The sequence below is a fragment of the Ambystoma mexicanum genome, chromosome 1p, assembly GCF_040938575.1.
Source record: "Ambystoma mexicanum isolate Mex_15411 chromosome 1p, UKY_AmexF1_1, whole genome shotgun sequence".
NCBI classification, from domain to species: domain Eukaryota; kingdom Metazoa; phylum Chordata; class Amphibia; order Caudata; family Ambystomatidae; genus Ambystoma; species Ambystoma mexicanum.
Window position 1 is genome coordinate 324,865,731 of NC_090921.1, and position 15,000 is coordinate 324,880,730.

General features: G+C 45.0%; 1 protein-coding gene across 3 annotated transcripts in view; it reads left to right on the forward strand.

Annotated features, from left to right (window-relative positions):
* The window catches only part of SHC2 (SHC adaptor protein 2), a 708,489-nt gene extending 696,566 nt beyond the window's left edge, over positions 1–11,923 (forward strand). For all 3 annotated transcript variants that reach the window (XM_069648025.1, XM_069648031.1, XM_069648016.1), the window contains one exon: positions 11,209–11,923. The gene's annotated coding sequence lies outside the window, so the exon portion shown is untranslated. The remainder of the gene's footprint in view (positions 1–11,208) is intronic.
* The last annotated feature ends 3,077 nt before the right edge of the window (positions 11,924–15,000 follow it).

The window sequence follows — 15,000 nt, forward strand, 5'->3', positions numbered from 1 at the left end:
CATGTTTAATAGGGAAGCAAGACACTGCCACAGTAACATTGTTAATATGCAAGGAAGACACTGACGCAGTAACATTGTTAATGTGCAAGCAAGGCACAGCCGCAACAACATGGTTAATAGGCAGCAAGGCCCTGTTGCAGCAACTCATTTAATAAGCAAGAAAGGCACAGCTGCAGCAACATGGTTAATAGGCAGCAGGGCCCTGTTGCAGCAACTCATTTAATAAGCAAGCAAGGCACAGCCGCAGCAACATGGTTAATAGGCAGCAAGGCCCTGTCGCAGCAACTCATTTAATAAGCAAGCAAGGCACAGCCGCAGCAACATGGTTAATAGGCAGCAAGGCCCTGTCGCAGCAACTCATTTAATAAGCAAGCAAGGCACTGCTGGAGCTTCACGTTTGTTTGAATCATAAAATGAGGAGGCACTATATAGAAGCTCATTTGACCACACAGTGTGTGCGGGGCATAGTGGTGCGGAAATGAATACAGAGAATAAATAGCAGAAATGTTTTAATTTTTTTAAATTGTTATTCAGTTAACAAGTAGCAGCACATGTAGGGAACGTAGGATGACAAGTTGGATGCACAGAAATACCAATTAAAAATGGTAAAACACAGAAATCTTAGACTGAAAGATAACCAAAGAAAAAGGTGAATCAAAATGTCAATGCCAAGTAATTTCATGAACACATAATATTCTTCCCTTTGTTTATGTAGCACATCTCGTAGCGCATAATCCCCAGTTTGCATCCTGCCTAATTAGTACATCTAGGCGAATTTCCAGCATACACACCTAACGCATTATTATTACCTGCTTATCAGACTGCTGGGAATTTATACATAATGGAGATAATAACAAAATGACATTTTTTATAATTGCATGAAATTAGTGTAATGATGAATTAACAAGTCATGAAATACGATCTGAATGAATCTTTATACTAACCTGCTATTATATCTCCAAACGATAATGTTAATATTCCGCCCGGCATTTGTTGAGGTTGTAATCAACCGTGGGTTTAATTCTTAACTGTTTTTAACACCTTGTATGTTTTTCTTTCTTTCTGCTTCTCACTTTTATTTCTGTGCTTTGTTTTCCTATCCTTGGATTCCTTATTACATGTTTCAAAGGATTTGTGTTTATCAGTGCTAATCAAGACTGACAAAGGTTTAACAAAAATAAAGTGTAGGTCAATAAAAAATTAAAAATAAATTATTACCAGTTTACATCATGCTCAGTTGTCACACTACATTATGCCCACTTAGCATAACATTCCCAGTTCTCATGTTGGTAGTAATTACATCGTGGCCTGTTTCCAGCATACCCACTAAGCACATCAATTTGAGTTTACATTATGCCTTATACTACTTTGCATGTAAAGTCTTTTTTTTTGCTATGCCCAGTTACCACAGCATGGCAGGATTTACCATCTGCTGTTGGTACCAGGAATAAGGGGGATTCTACAGTGCTTTAATTTGGGGGCCTGATGGGATCAGTGCAGTAAATACTCTGCACTTGAGCTTGTGTCTTCTAGTTGCTTGTGTTTTGGCTGGGTGGGATAGACTGGTAAGTATGCCTACATGAACTTTCACTGAACAAACCCAATCGCCTACATTTCTGGGAGATTCGTTACGAATGAACCTCAGACAAATATTTGGAAAAGTTTGTCTGAAGTTTGTCCACATGGTCTAAAGGTTTAAATGGGGGCACATGGCTGAAGCTCCTGTTCATTGTCTGTCCGCTTTTTTGGTGTGGCAGGATGTTATGGTTGTAGGCAGGCTTATGATGTTTAGGGACATTTATGGATATTTAGAGTAGTGGCAGGAAGAAGGGTAGAGAAAGTGAGTGAGTGACAGGCACCCAGTCATACAGTGGGATTTGTGGTTGGTTTTGTTTAGACAGCCCCGTATAAGATGTTTAGAGTGGGTGGATAGCACTGATTGCATTACCAGAGATCTGGGGAGGTAGGCGACACACCAGACAGTTTCCATCTCTTGAGGCGAGTGGATGAGGCATGTCCTAGTGGGTGACATGTGGATGGAGAAGGGGAGGAGACAGGAATCCATGAAGGCAGCTTGTGTGCGAGAGACATTTTCACCTGATGTTGCTGTGCTGGAGGAGCAGAGATTTGGGGAGGCTTGGACGTGACACACAATTGGACACATTTGGAACAACATGTCAACTTCCAAATGCGCCAGAGGCAGGCTAGATGCGCTGCTTGTGGTCATTTCATTCGTACATTTGGAATTGCTGTGTCCACTCTGGAGTCCGGAATTGCATGTGGTCAATTGAAGGAATCATCCAACTCATGTTAAACACCCCCGTTACAAGTCACTGAGGGTTAATGGTAATGTTTATTTATAAAGCACCTATACACAGGCATGTGTTTCAAAGTGCTCAAGGAGGGTGGGAACATTCGCTCAGAACCCTTCAAATTCTGAGACGATAATAGTCTGCATAGCCACAGTAAGTGCATACAATACATTTAACAGTTGAGACACAGCAAATAGGCCTGACGACAATTCTGCAGTTTTACCATGTGCACTTAAGGGGTGAAGAAAAGGGAGAACAGACAGACGATCTTCAGCTAATGGAGCATTCGGATCGTGCAAGTGCACTCGTGCAAGTACATCCACTAGTACAAGAAAATGCATGGGCATTGCACCACACCTGTGAGCCGCTACCAACACTGACAACAATGCTTGCACTTTCAGTATCTCCGAGCAGGGGAAGTATAAAGATGGAATCTACTGAATAGCAGAGAAAAACACAATTGGAGTACTTGAACAGCAAGAGCAGACTGGAAACCCCAGATCTTTTCTCTATTTCAGACTGCACTAATGATGAAATGGGTGATGATCAAGCCAGAGATTACGCTCCCTCACAGAGCGAGCACAGGCAGGGACATGCATTGGTGTTGGAGAGCAGTGGTACTGAGGTGGAAGAGTAGAATAGCACCACGGATGCAGAGGCAGTATTATTAACATGTGTACCCTCCACATCTATACATTGAGAAACAGACGCCCTGTCGCAGGTCAGAAACCACAACACATCTTTATGTTGAATCCAGAACACAACCAGCCTCGGCGCAGCAAGCCACACCACACCCACAGTAACCTAGCCTCTGCGCTTCTAGCCCACTAGTGCAGAAGTTGAAAGTGTAGCAGTATTTTACAGAGAATTAACCACATCCACTTTTGACCACTTGCATAGTCTCCTAGAAAATGGTATGCCAAGGCAGGGTAATGATCATCTATGCAGTCTCATGTGCAGCTGCACCATTCACAGACTTGGAAAGCAGGTAAAAGATCTGATGTTCATCCTTGGATCAATCATCAGACAAGCAGCATGCCCCACTAGTCTGCACATTTAACCCTAGAAATCCTTCTCTTGTATTAGTGGTTGGCGCTTGGAGTAGAACTCCAAGCCCTTCCCCGTGAATCCCAGCATAGCAGCGATCAATCATTGGGTCAGGGGAGTGTTATGGAGGAGTTTGAGTGTGGCCACAGATATTTTATGACTCATGACAGACAACTCCTGATCGATGCTATACTGATCATAATGTTGCTATTAGATCTCTTGCCCTACTCATTTGTGGCCAATGCTGAATTCCGGCCCCCTATAGTAAACGTTGATTACCTCTGGGAAGTTCCTGGCCAACATTTGTTCTCTCGCAAAGTGGTACTGAAATTGTATGCAGATGTTATGGTTTCGGTGGGGTGTGTACTACAGCAGTCCATGTGCCAAAAAGTCCACTTTTTCATAGACATGTGGACTAGTGGTCAGAACATGGACTACAATCACTGTGGCTATGGCCTTGTAGTCTGCATTTGGGTTTTGTTGCAGAATACAATGGATCCAGTGTTAAGGCAATGCTTTGTGCATGCCTTTCCCCTCATGGACACATGCTTACTAAGCAATTGGGAGCCTGTGGAAGAAATGGCAGCTGTAGCCAAGAACATCAGCTCCCATATTATCTGCAACAACTCACTTTGCTAACTGAACGTGTGCCGAAATGTGCCACTGCACAACCTAAAGCCGGCAATGGCCACCCATTGGAACTCTACTTTGAACATGCTGGACAGGCTATGTGAGCAGTGCATTGTTATCCAGCACTCATATCAGAGCTCTCGGAGGGGCATTTTAACACTGTGCCAGTGGCAGCCTCTGACAAATGTCTGCTCTATTCTATGAACTGTCAAGGAGGACACGAGGTAGGTTAGCCTTCACAACGTCTCCTTCTGATGTACCTACTAGAGCTCAAGCGGACCAACATGGCAAGTGCCCATGCCATGCCAGTTGAGGCGGGTGTGGTACGGCTGCTAAGGCATCTGCTTTCTAGCTTGCATGGTTATTCATGGGGTATTTTGATTTGAAGGTAATATTGAATACACACTGCTGGCTTCCTTTGTGGACTCACATTTCAATGCATAAGTGGCTGTCTTTCATACACATGTCTCAGAAGAAGAGGCCTTGCAGTCGCAGCATGCATCCCAAAGGGGAGACACTGTGCAAATGTGCAAGAATGGTTTTTTGCAGGATTTGCAACATTAATTGGTGCAAGAATGCAGGCAGCAGAGAGAACACCAACCAAGCCAAATATTGCCATCTACCCTGGACATGGCAAGCTCACAGATGACAGCCACATCAACAGGCCGTACATCAGTAACTCCTGTTGAAAGCTTTATGAGACATGCAGCCACAGCCTACAAAGAGGAGAAACTATGGGATACCCTCCTCAGTTACCCAGGCATCTTGAATAAAAATGGGTAATCAACAGGAATAGACAGCACAGAATCAACCACAATGATGTGTGATGCCACTCTAAAGGGGTGATGACCCATTACAGTATAGGTACACCAAGCAGTCTGTCTGGCCAGTGGCACTTGTGTAAGGTTATGTTGAATAGCTAAATTGCCCCCTGAGAGTGTTAATCCAATAGAGTTTTCAGTACGCTATTGTCCCTGACAGCAGAGGAAGCCATGCACTGCTGCAACTTAACAATTGCCATTTATAAAAATGAACAGTCCTTTTTTATAAAATAATTTGTACTGATTTTTAAACAACATTGTAACTTACAGACATCAATCAATGAATCAATGGTTCATAACATTGGGCATCATTAGTGTCCATCTACCTACTCCCCCTGAGTCCCCTCCCCCCCAACTCCAGCCTATCCTATATACTATACCACTTTAAATTCTACCAGCTGTCACAAACTATCCATTGGTAAAGACCCCTCACATTACAGGAGAGACCTCCCCCTCTCGGGCTGCACCATGCATTGACCCTGACAACTCTTGCACCAATTACTTCCAGGAATCTAGGGATACACTCTGTTCATCTCAGCCGCTACGTGCTGCTTCCTGCCACACTGCGGTTTCCGCCCTTGACCACTTCTGAAGGTCCCTCCACCATAGACCTGACTCTGGTCCCTTACGCGCCTTCCATCCCATAGCAATCCTACTTTTCGCCAAATGTGTGCTAGGTCTTTTAATTTACTAACGTGTCTCGCCCGCTTCCGCATGCGAAAATACCCGACATACAAGCTGCTGGGGAAATCACGTCTAATGTTATACCTGCCGTGGCCAAGGCTCAGGCTCTCACCTCTTCGCATGCCCAAAACATGTGTAGTAGATCTGCTACAATCATTCTGCATTTTGGACAAACCTGTTCCTTTGCGCTGCTAAACTTGGCAATTTTCCCCAGGGTCAGGTACGCCCTATGGGAAACATGCAGTTGGATCAGCTGGAGTTTTGCGTTTCTAGAAACCTTTTTATGGTACATTTGTGTTCTTCCCCAGGACCCATCTGTTAGCTGCTCATGCAATTCTGCTTCCCGTCTGCGCTTGGTCTGCACCATCTCACCCCCTGGTTGTGACATTAACAGCTCAAAAATGAACAGGCACTTAATTGCTATCAGCTGACACCTACCAAGCACCAACACACCTGCTTGGATGATGACAGCAATGATTTGTTCCCAAGCCCATGTTAGACACTGAAAAGTGGGGCAGCGTAGTTCCGTGGTGTGTGTAGTTGGGAAATGGATAGCTGTAGTAGTGACTGTGGCCGTCATTACGACTTTGGCGGTAGCCATGCCGCTATTGGTGGCATGGCTGCTGCCAAAATCGGGTCCGGGTTCCCAGAATGGGGAATTACCGGGCCATTCCGAGTTCGGAGGGCCCAGTAATTCCTCCCTTCAGGAACCCAGGCCCGGACCTTCCCCATTCCCATCTGAGCCCCCATAGGGCTGAATGGGAATGGGAGAGGGAGCAAACAACGGGCCGATTACGAGCGGCCCGTTGTTTGCTCCCTCTTACCCTCGCGGGACCCGCTCTTCACGTCTGGTAAAACCAGATAGGTTCAAGAATCAAATAGGATCAGCACAAACCCAAGTTACAAAAGTCAACAAAGAATGCATCACACAAAACACCCTACTCCTAAAACTACAACAAAAACCACAACAATACTCAGTACTAATACAATACTACTATTACCATAATGCAATGCAAAAACAGTACATACCACAAACGCACAGAAAGGAAAGTGTAATTCGTTTGTTTTTTATATTTTTGTTGACTTCAAATATGTATAAGAACTTTTTTTGTGTTTTTTAACTTCAATAAAGCGACATAAAAGGGTAAAGGTACAAGAGGAAAAGGCACATTTTTTTCAGAAGGAGAAATATTTAGACAAATTTGAACAAATAATTGCTTCAAAATCATAGTATACGGCAAGAAAATGCTCAGAGAACCAACAACACACAGATATCACTCCTCCAAACTTCTGAAAAGGCTCCTGAACTGTTCTAAAAAGCACCTTCCACCCACCCACCCACCCACCAAGTGTGAGCCTGCGCTGTGTAACACTGTCCCTTACAGCCCAGTAAAACTCACAAAGGAACAGGACGTGATATAGGCCTTATATAGGGGGTAAACTTCCTGGCTGCACAAACCCCGACAAATTTGACAAATCACTAGAGTGGGCCCCGATTGGCTAGACGAACGTGAGGAATAAACCCATTTTTCGTAATAAGATCTGCCATTCCTGATTGGAGAAAAGCCCACGGCAAGATGGTTGGGGTTTGTAATTGCCCACACACCAGTCCCGTTTTCGTAGTAGGTCCAATCTTTTCTAAAGGATTTGTCTGCCACTAAAGTCTGTTCTAGAAATGTTTGTGGACCCTTATTGGAAAGCAAAGCCAGTCCCTGCAATCAGGCAGCAAATAGGTCTTGAAACCTCTGTGAACACTTCTTACTGGCTACCTTTAAAGGACATTTATGTTCCTTGTAGTTGTACGGCTGGGGCAATGACCACATTTTCACTGGTTTTAGTGCTGAATCAGTGACTAGATATGTACTGGTTGTGCCAGTGAAATGTTTACAAATGGCTAGTGCAATATCAAAATGTGAGAGGGTGCACAAATCACCAGGCTTTCAGACATACAGACTTCTGCAGATACAACTCTGTTTTTACCATAAGAGGACTACATGAATGCATGGGGTATATCGGTATGTACTACACATACCATATCAGCTTGCTTGCTTCACTTCTCCTTTACAACATGAATGCATGGGACATATTGGTAGGTACTGCACATAACACACCCCCATGAACTTGCTTGATCCACTTCTCCATGACACCCCTTCGCCCACACTTCCTCCAAGTTCACACCTGACCCTGCCACAGTGAGTGCGAAGTCCAACAGTACAACTCTCTGGCTGTAAGTGGCCATCAAGGGTATCGGCGACATTCTGCTGTGAATAGAGAAATGGCAGTGTGAATAGGCACCCTCACGGTGGTCCCCTGACATAGCTGTAGATAGAACTGAGCCAATGAAAAGGTGACCAGATCGCTACAGGAGGGGATCACAAGTTCCTACACACTATGACCTGGGTGCCCCAAGTGTGTATTACCAACTACACAACCATTGGCCCCTCACACACTTCCTGGTTCCTGACAGTTTGTTGAGAACTGTTAGTGGATTGCCAGGTCTCTGAGTTTTAATTTAGCTGAATAAACCCAACGCCAAATTCTATGAAAGAAATTCAATAAGGAGAATATGCAGAGCTGTCCACACAAACTGAGCCTGGGCACACCAAGTGAATCAATTAATTCAGTTGATTATTAGGATGTTGTATTAGGGTTTATCAATAATTCACGAGAAAAAGGCTTTTTTGGAGTACCAACGCGTCCAGTACTCTTTTTGATCCCTGAATACATTACCTATCCTGGGTGCCTTGATAGGTGGAATAAATACTTCAAACGACCAAGTCAGTGGACAGGAGCCCTGGGCCAACTAAACCTGGGTGACAATTACTGCTCCAATTGTACAAAAGCTTTGACCACATATAGCCTATACCGTTATGGTTTTTGATCTAATTGTCAATTGGTAAACAGAAAAAAGCAACACAATAAAATAGAAAATAAACATAAGGCCAATTTAGAAAGGTGTTAGTTGAGGTTGTATTTGAAGCCCACTCTCATGACATCTGCTGACTTGGTGGCCGCGTCCTCACCACGTCACACCCCGTGGCATATGCATGGAGCTGGTAGAAACATAGCCACACCCTCATACATCACTGTACACTTGCTGACTCTGCAGGTTACCATCTCCATATTACTGGGACACCACCAGCCACCCAAACCAAATATATTGAGGTAAGTAATGAAATGAAAAAAGGCAGCCCAAACCATGGCGCATATTGCATTAAGGAGACATCAATATGCAAAAGTGTAATGTGTTCAGTAAACGGGAGGGGGTCGGGGTGGAGGGTGCCATGGTCCCAATTCCAAGGAAATAAATTAAAAGGCATCCCAAACTGTTTGCAATTTTTCACACTTACTCAAAAACAAAAAACAAAAATATTAAGAAGGCTAATTGATTTTTTAATTTTTTATTTCTGTTGTTAAAAAGTGTCACAGGTTACGGGGATTCGAACCGTCAATGATTGGGACTATAGGTCCATGACTGAACCCATGTGCCACTGCCTCCCTAATGTGCTTCGATGAACACCAATGCATACACCTTTGCATTTCGATAGAGAGTGTTGCAGTGCAGGTTCTAAATGGCCCTAGCCCGGAGCGGTGCTATCAGCAATAAAGGTCCATTGCCACATTGATATGATAGGTTATTTATAACACACTTTTAAGCACAGACCTGGGGGTTGAACCCATGTTACTCCATGTCATTTTGCTTCCAAGACGAGCATGTTGCCACGGAGCTATCCTCCCGAGACTTTGGACATAATGGGCCAATGGGAGGGGCTCATGCTTGCTTATGCTCTCACGTTGACAGTACAGTTTTTGTCCAGTGCCACACCTTGGCGAATGTACTGATATACAGTGGCTTTCGCTTTAGGTGTATCAACAATGTTACAATAGAAATGGCTGCCTGAGAGGCCGCCCACAGGGAAGAGGGAGATCGCGTGGCACGCCGCTGGCTGAGATCTGAAACTGCCCTGGTAGGTTCTGCACCTCCCCGATTTCAAAATCCCAGTCTACATCCTGCTTGGAGAATCCCAGTACACAACCAGTTTAAGAATCCTGACAGAGCCACACCTTCTAAAATCCCAGTGTACCATCAGTTCGCACTGTGCCAAAATATGCAAATTCAAAAGTATTTTCCATTGTTATTAATATCGCAGTGTACACAATCCCAGTATACATTTGATGTATAGCAAAACAATTTCATAATGCTACAGTTTACATCACGCAATTCCAACATCTTCGGTCAGATAGCACAGCGAGTAGTGCGCTTGCTTTGACATACTATGCAGAGCCTGCCAAAGCTGGTTCGATTCCCGGCAGGGCCAAACTCAGCCTTTCATCCTTCCAAGGTTGCTAAATGAGCAGCACACAGTGGGTGATAGTGAAATGCCTGGGTTTGTAGTGCTATATAAATGTTAAATTATTATTATTTCTCCTATTTTACTGATACATGATTCTAGCATAGTCCCAGTTTACAAAATGCCAGTAGACATCCAGTTTGTGCAATTCCAGTAAACTCATATTTTGGCAATCCCAATATGTTCCCATTATGCAGTAGTCTAATATATTCCAATCATAAACCCACGAGTCGAATATCCCAGTTTACCACACCCCATTATATTCCTGTTTGGATAATACTTGAGTGACCGCCCAAATATCTGAGCGACCGCCTGAAGGTGTAAGTGCCCATGCGCAAACTTAGATCTAAGGATCAATCCAGACTGGCGCAGCCAGATACAAGCTTGCCAAATTTGGAGGATCCTGTATTGATGTCCTAGAAACCGCAACCTGGAATGCCCTCACCCCGGCTTTAAAAAGAACCTGAACGACATCCGAGTTCAAGCAAAGACTGAAGACCTTCCTTTTCAACTCCCCTCCTGAGTAACCCCTCCCTGGCACCTACCTCTGATTCCTGCACCATTGTTGTTTGGCTTGTCCGCTCTGTGTGTGCTTTGAGGCCTTCTGGCATGCAGTGCTTTATACAAATTAAAATAAATAAATAAAATACCAGTCTACTCCCAGTTTGCACAATCCCAATATATTATCTGTTTTTTTTTCAATGCCAGCATGCTTTCAGTTGGACATCCGCCGTATAATGCAGCGGACAATACCAAATCAGCTCGAAATATCCTAGGAGGCCAGCTTCTGTTGGAGAAACGCTACTTCCGCAGCACAAACTGAGAAAACACAACACATATTGCAACATCCGCTGTAGAGCCTATTGGCAGGCAATATGATGATGCGCGAACCATCACATGGAGACCTGGCTGTCCATGCATGACGGGAAAACTGGGTACCTGCGACATCACGAGGCAAAAACAGAACAGCTATGCTGTTGGCACCTAATAGGGCAGGCATGACTCACTAGATGTTTTGGACTACAAGTTCCCTTGACCGTGCAAAGTGAAGTCAATGGTGAGAGATCTTGGGAGTCGTAGTCCAAAACACCTGGTCAGCTTCATTTTGCAGCTTCTTATGATCCCACTGTTGTCAATGGCGAGGCATAGTGGGAGCAAATGTCCTGGTGAGCTGCTAGATCCAGATCCTGGCAATAGGTGATAAGTGGGAATAGATGCAATAGGAAAGATGAAAGAAGGTTCTAGTATCTCCCATTAACTAGCTGGTGAATGTATGTGTCCTCTGCTATTATGTATTTGTATAAGTAGTTTTGTCTTCTATGTGTTTTTTTATGTACATTTTTCTCATTTTTCCATCCTCAGACTGCGGCGCAGATCTGAACTGCTACTCAGAGGAAGTCTTCTGTAGGGGAGAGACCTGGACAGGCTCCAGCGATGCACCTGTACAGGTGTGGGACTCCCAGGAGCAGGAGAAGGCAACCAGAAGAGATTGGGATGACGGAGCTCCCTTCTTCTAGCCATCGCTGACCCCGGCTCATCTTAATATCTGTCCTGGAAAGAGGCGCCACACACAGCAAACTTGTGGACCCCTGCCATAGGCCAGGGGTAGACGGCACCCCGATTACCCACCTTTCCTTCCCTCATGGACTTGTTAAGCACGCAAGTTGTTCTGCTAGCAGATGACCCAGTCCTGACTGTGAGATTCTGGATTTCAGCCTCACAACCCAGTATATTCTGGGAACTGTAGTCCTGCTTTTCTCATTTATGGGCTGGCATGGAATTCCCACATCATATTGGGCCTGGACTAGAAACCTGGGAGCCTCGACCATGACTTCTCTCATGGTATGGAAAGCCATCCATCGCATGTGCCGAAGGGACATCCATATCGCGCAGCATCTCCACTGCAAGCCAAGAATAGCCCATGGTCTTGTGGGAAATGTGTCAGGGAAAGATGTGATGGAGGGCATGGAGCCAGAGTTGACCCTAGTAATATTTTTCAAACCTAGGGGGCCCAGTAGGGATATGTAATTCCAATTGTGACTTGTTTCCTTTTTCTAATAAAATTGAATAAAAACAACGATGTTGTGTGAGGCAACGCTGAGTAACTGGCATGTCCGGGTAGGGAGCTACTCTGTCTTGGCCTGTTTAAGCTGCGATCTGATGCCATTTCTTGAAAGTGTTGTGGCTTCTCTTGGCAATTGGTCGCTGTTGCAGCAGAACGAGAGCGCCAACCTGAAACACGGGAGGCAATGAAAGAGGGCAATGCTGTCAGGAGAGCTCCTGTGCAGCTAAAGATTTTGAGAACTTTTGAAACTTCTCCAAGGTTTGATTATAATTTTTGGTATTAATGTTCTCCTGAACAATTCTCTTGACCAACTCTTGCCAAAGCTAACATGGCAGTTCGAAAACCCTGATCCCGGCACTGCGCTACCTAATGATGGTATATTGCGACAGACCTTGGGTGAAGCACTATTGGCATTTGATGGCAATCACAAAATATAACAACCAAATCAAACAATAGAGAGACACCAGGGTATGTGTTAAAGCAGCAGGTGGGTTCCCCTCCTTCCTTTCTGCACCCCTCCCCCCTCACCTCTTGTTAATCTCCGGCTCTACCAGAAATGCCGTCAGGCCTAGTACGTAGTCGCTTGTCTGTTCCCATTTCCTTCCCACTCACCCCCCCCCCGCCTCCTTATTTGTGTTTTAGCTCTTGCACTATCTGAGATGTCGCCAGGCTGAGTAAGATAGTCAATTCCACATTCTTATTGTTCATGGCCTTGTAAGAATGTCACTGTATTTTCCCTTGATCCATTCCTTTCCGTGAGGCGCTTGGAAATACATTGGGCCTCATTACGAGAATGGAGGTAGCCATGGAGCTATTCGCTCCATGGCTGCCTCCGTTCCCGGCTCCATTACCGGGTTCCTTCAATGGGGATTTACCGAGTTACTCCGACATAGGAGGAACCGGTAAGTCCTCCTTGCAGGAACCCATCCCCATTCCCATTTCAGCCCCCATTGGGCTCAATGGGAATGGGGAGGGAGGTAATAACGGGCAGATCACATCTGGCCCATTATTGTCTCCCTCTTCCCCTCGCGGGACCCGGAAAACACACCTGGTTTTGCCAGGTGTGCAATCCAGGTCCCGCGATGGGAAGCTCGTAATCGGCGCTCCCGTAATGAAGGGGGCCGGTCTAGTACCGTCCCCCTTCATTACGGGAGCGCCAGCCTTATAATGAGGCCCATTGTGTATAGGCGCTATATAAATAAACCATCATATCATATATCATATCATACCATATCATATCCCTGGTAAACGAACATATAATAACGACAAAACCTCCTAGGCTGCTAGTGCACTGTATAGTACAGTTAGTAGATCTGACCCAACATTAGGTCATTACTCAACCACTGACTTTTATTTATGCGTGTACATAACCACCACACCAGGGGATTTAGCCAGAGACATCAATGTAACATATCATCTATAAAACACACACATAAATTAAGAACAATACATCTGGGATATCACAAGCATATACAAACTTTACAGTAAAATGCAATGTGCTAGTAAAGTGTTCCTGTACATGTAAACATGTTTATGTTTATTGAATTTTTATAGCGCTTTAAGCCAAAGCGCTTTACAGTACAACAACAGGTACATAAGTGAGAGAATCATATTTACAAACATGAAACAAGTCATTAGAACAATATGTAGAACAATTTACAAGGAGGAGGGGAGGGTGTGTTGAAGGGGAGGGGAGGGGATAGGTGAATGGGGTTACAGTGTCTGTTTTGAGGTCAGGAGAGTGGGAGCGAGGGGAAGGGGAAGGGAAGTGGGAGTGGTCTGGTGTCCTCAATGCCCCTAAGTGGTATCAGTGACCAATTTAAGGTCATTAGGGAAGGGGGAAGGAGAGAGGGGAAGGAGGGGGGGCAAGGGTTAGAAGGGGAGAGGGGTAGGGAAGGGGAGTCAAGGGGGGAGTGAAGAAGATGAGCTTTCAGAGAGGAGCAGAAGGATGAGTAGGTAGGGGAGGAGCGGATAGAGAGCGTGAGGGAGTTCCAGTGTAGGGGGGCCAAGAGTTGGAAGGAGCGGAAGCGTAAGGAGGCACATGGGGCTGGGGGTACAGTGAGGAGGTAGAGGTTTGCTGAGTGGAGAGAGCGGGAGGGGGAGTGGAATGAGAGGAGGGAAGAAAGGTAAGGGGGCAGGTCATGGAGAGATTTGTAGACAAGACAGAGGAATTGAAATTTCAGTTGTGAGAGGAAGGGAAGCCAGTCAAGTTGAGAGAGAGTGGAAGAAATAGTCTCAAGGGCAGAGGAGACATAGAGTACGAATAGAGGAGTGGTAGATGGATTTTAGGGGAGTTAGGTGAGAGACAGGGAGTCCAGAGAGGAGAGAGGAGCAGTAGAAGAGGCAGAAGAATATAAGGGAGGAGATTAGGAGTTTGGAGCATTAAATGTGAGAGGAGCGGATTTTGCGGATGTTGTAGAGGTGGTGACGACAGGCTTGAGAGGTTAGAGAGATGTGGTTGGAGAAGGAGAGAGAGGAGTCAAGATGAAGGCCGAGATTGCGGGCATGGGTAGATATGGGGAGGTTGGAAGGTGGAAAGTGGATGAAGGGGGGGAGAAGGGGATAGAGTGTTAGGAGGGAAGAAAATCACCTCAGTCTTGTTAGTATTAAGGGAAAGAAAGTAGGATGACATCCAGTCTTTTATAGACCTGTAAACACTACTACTCAATTTGTATAGAAAATTGCATCCAAACAATGCACAAAATATGACTAACACGTCATGTCTTTTACCCTAGACTATTTCTATCTTGAAAAACCAACCCATCTACAGAAGACTAGCACATGCCTAAGTGCTCTAACTTGCTTTGTGATGGCCCTGGCCGCAATGTCCAGGGCCACTTTGGCCGCAGCTTAGATCATGCCACCTTTTTTTATGAGCTTTTCGTTCTCTAAAGCGTACGTCTCTGGCTGTCCTCTAATGTTGACGGGAGCAGCTGGCACGGTTTATCTCCCTCCACAGTAACAGGCATAGGTCTCTTCTGCTAAAACCAGAAAACATTTGTATTTATTTATTTAATGTGTTTCAGTATACAACTTTACACATTTACATAAAATCATAATAGTTTAATACAATAGATCTTATTCAACAA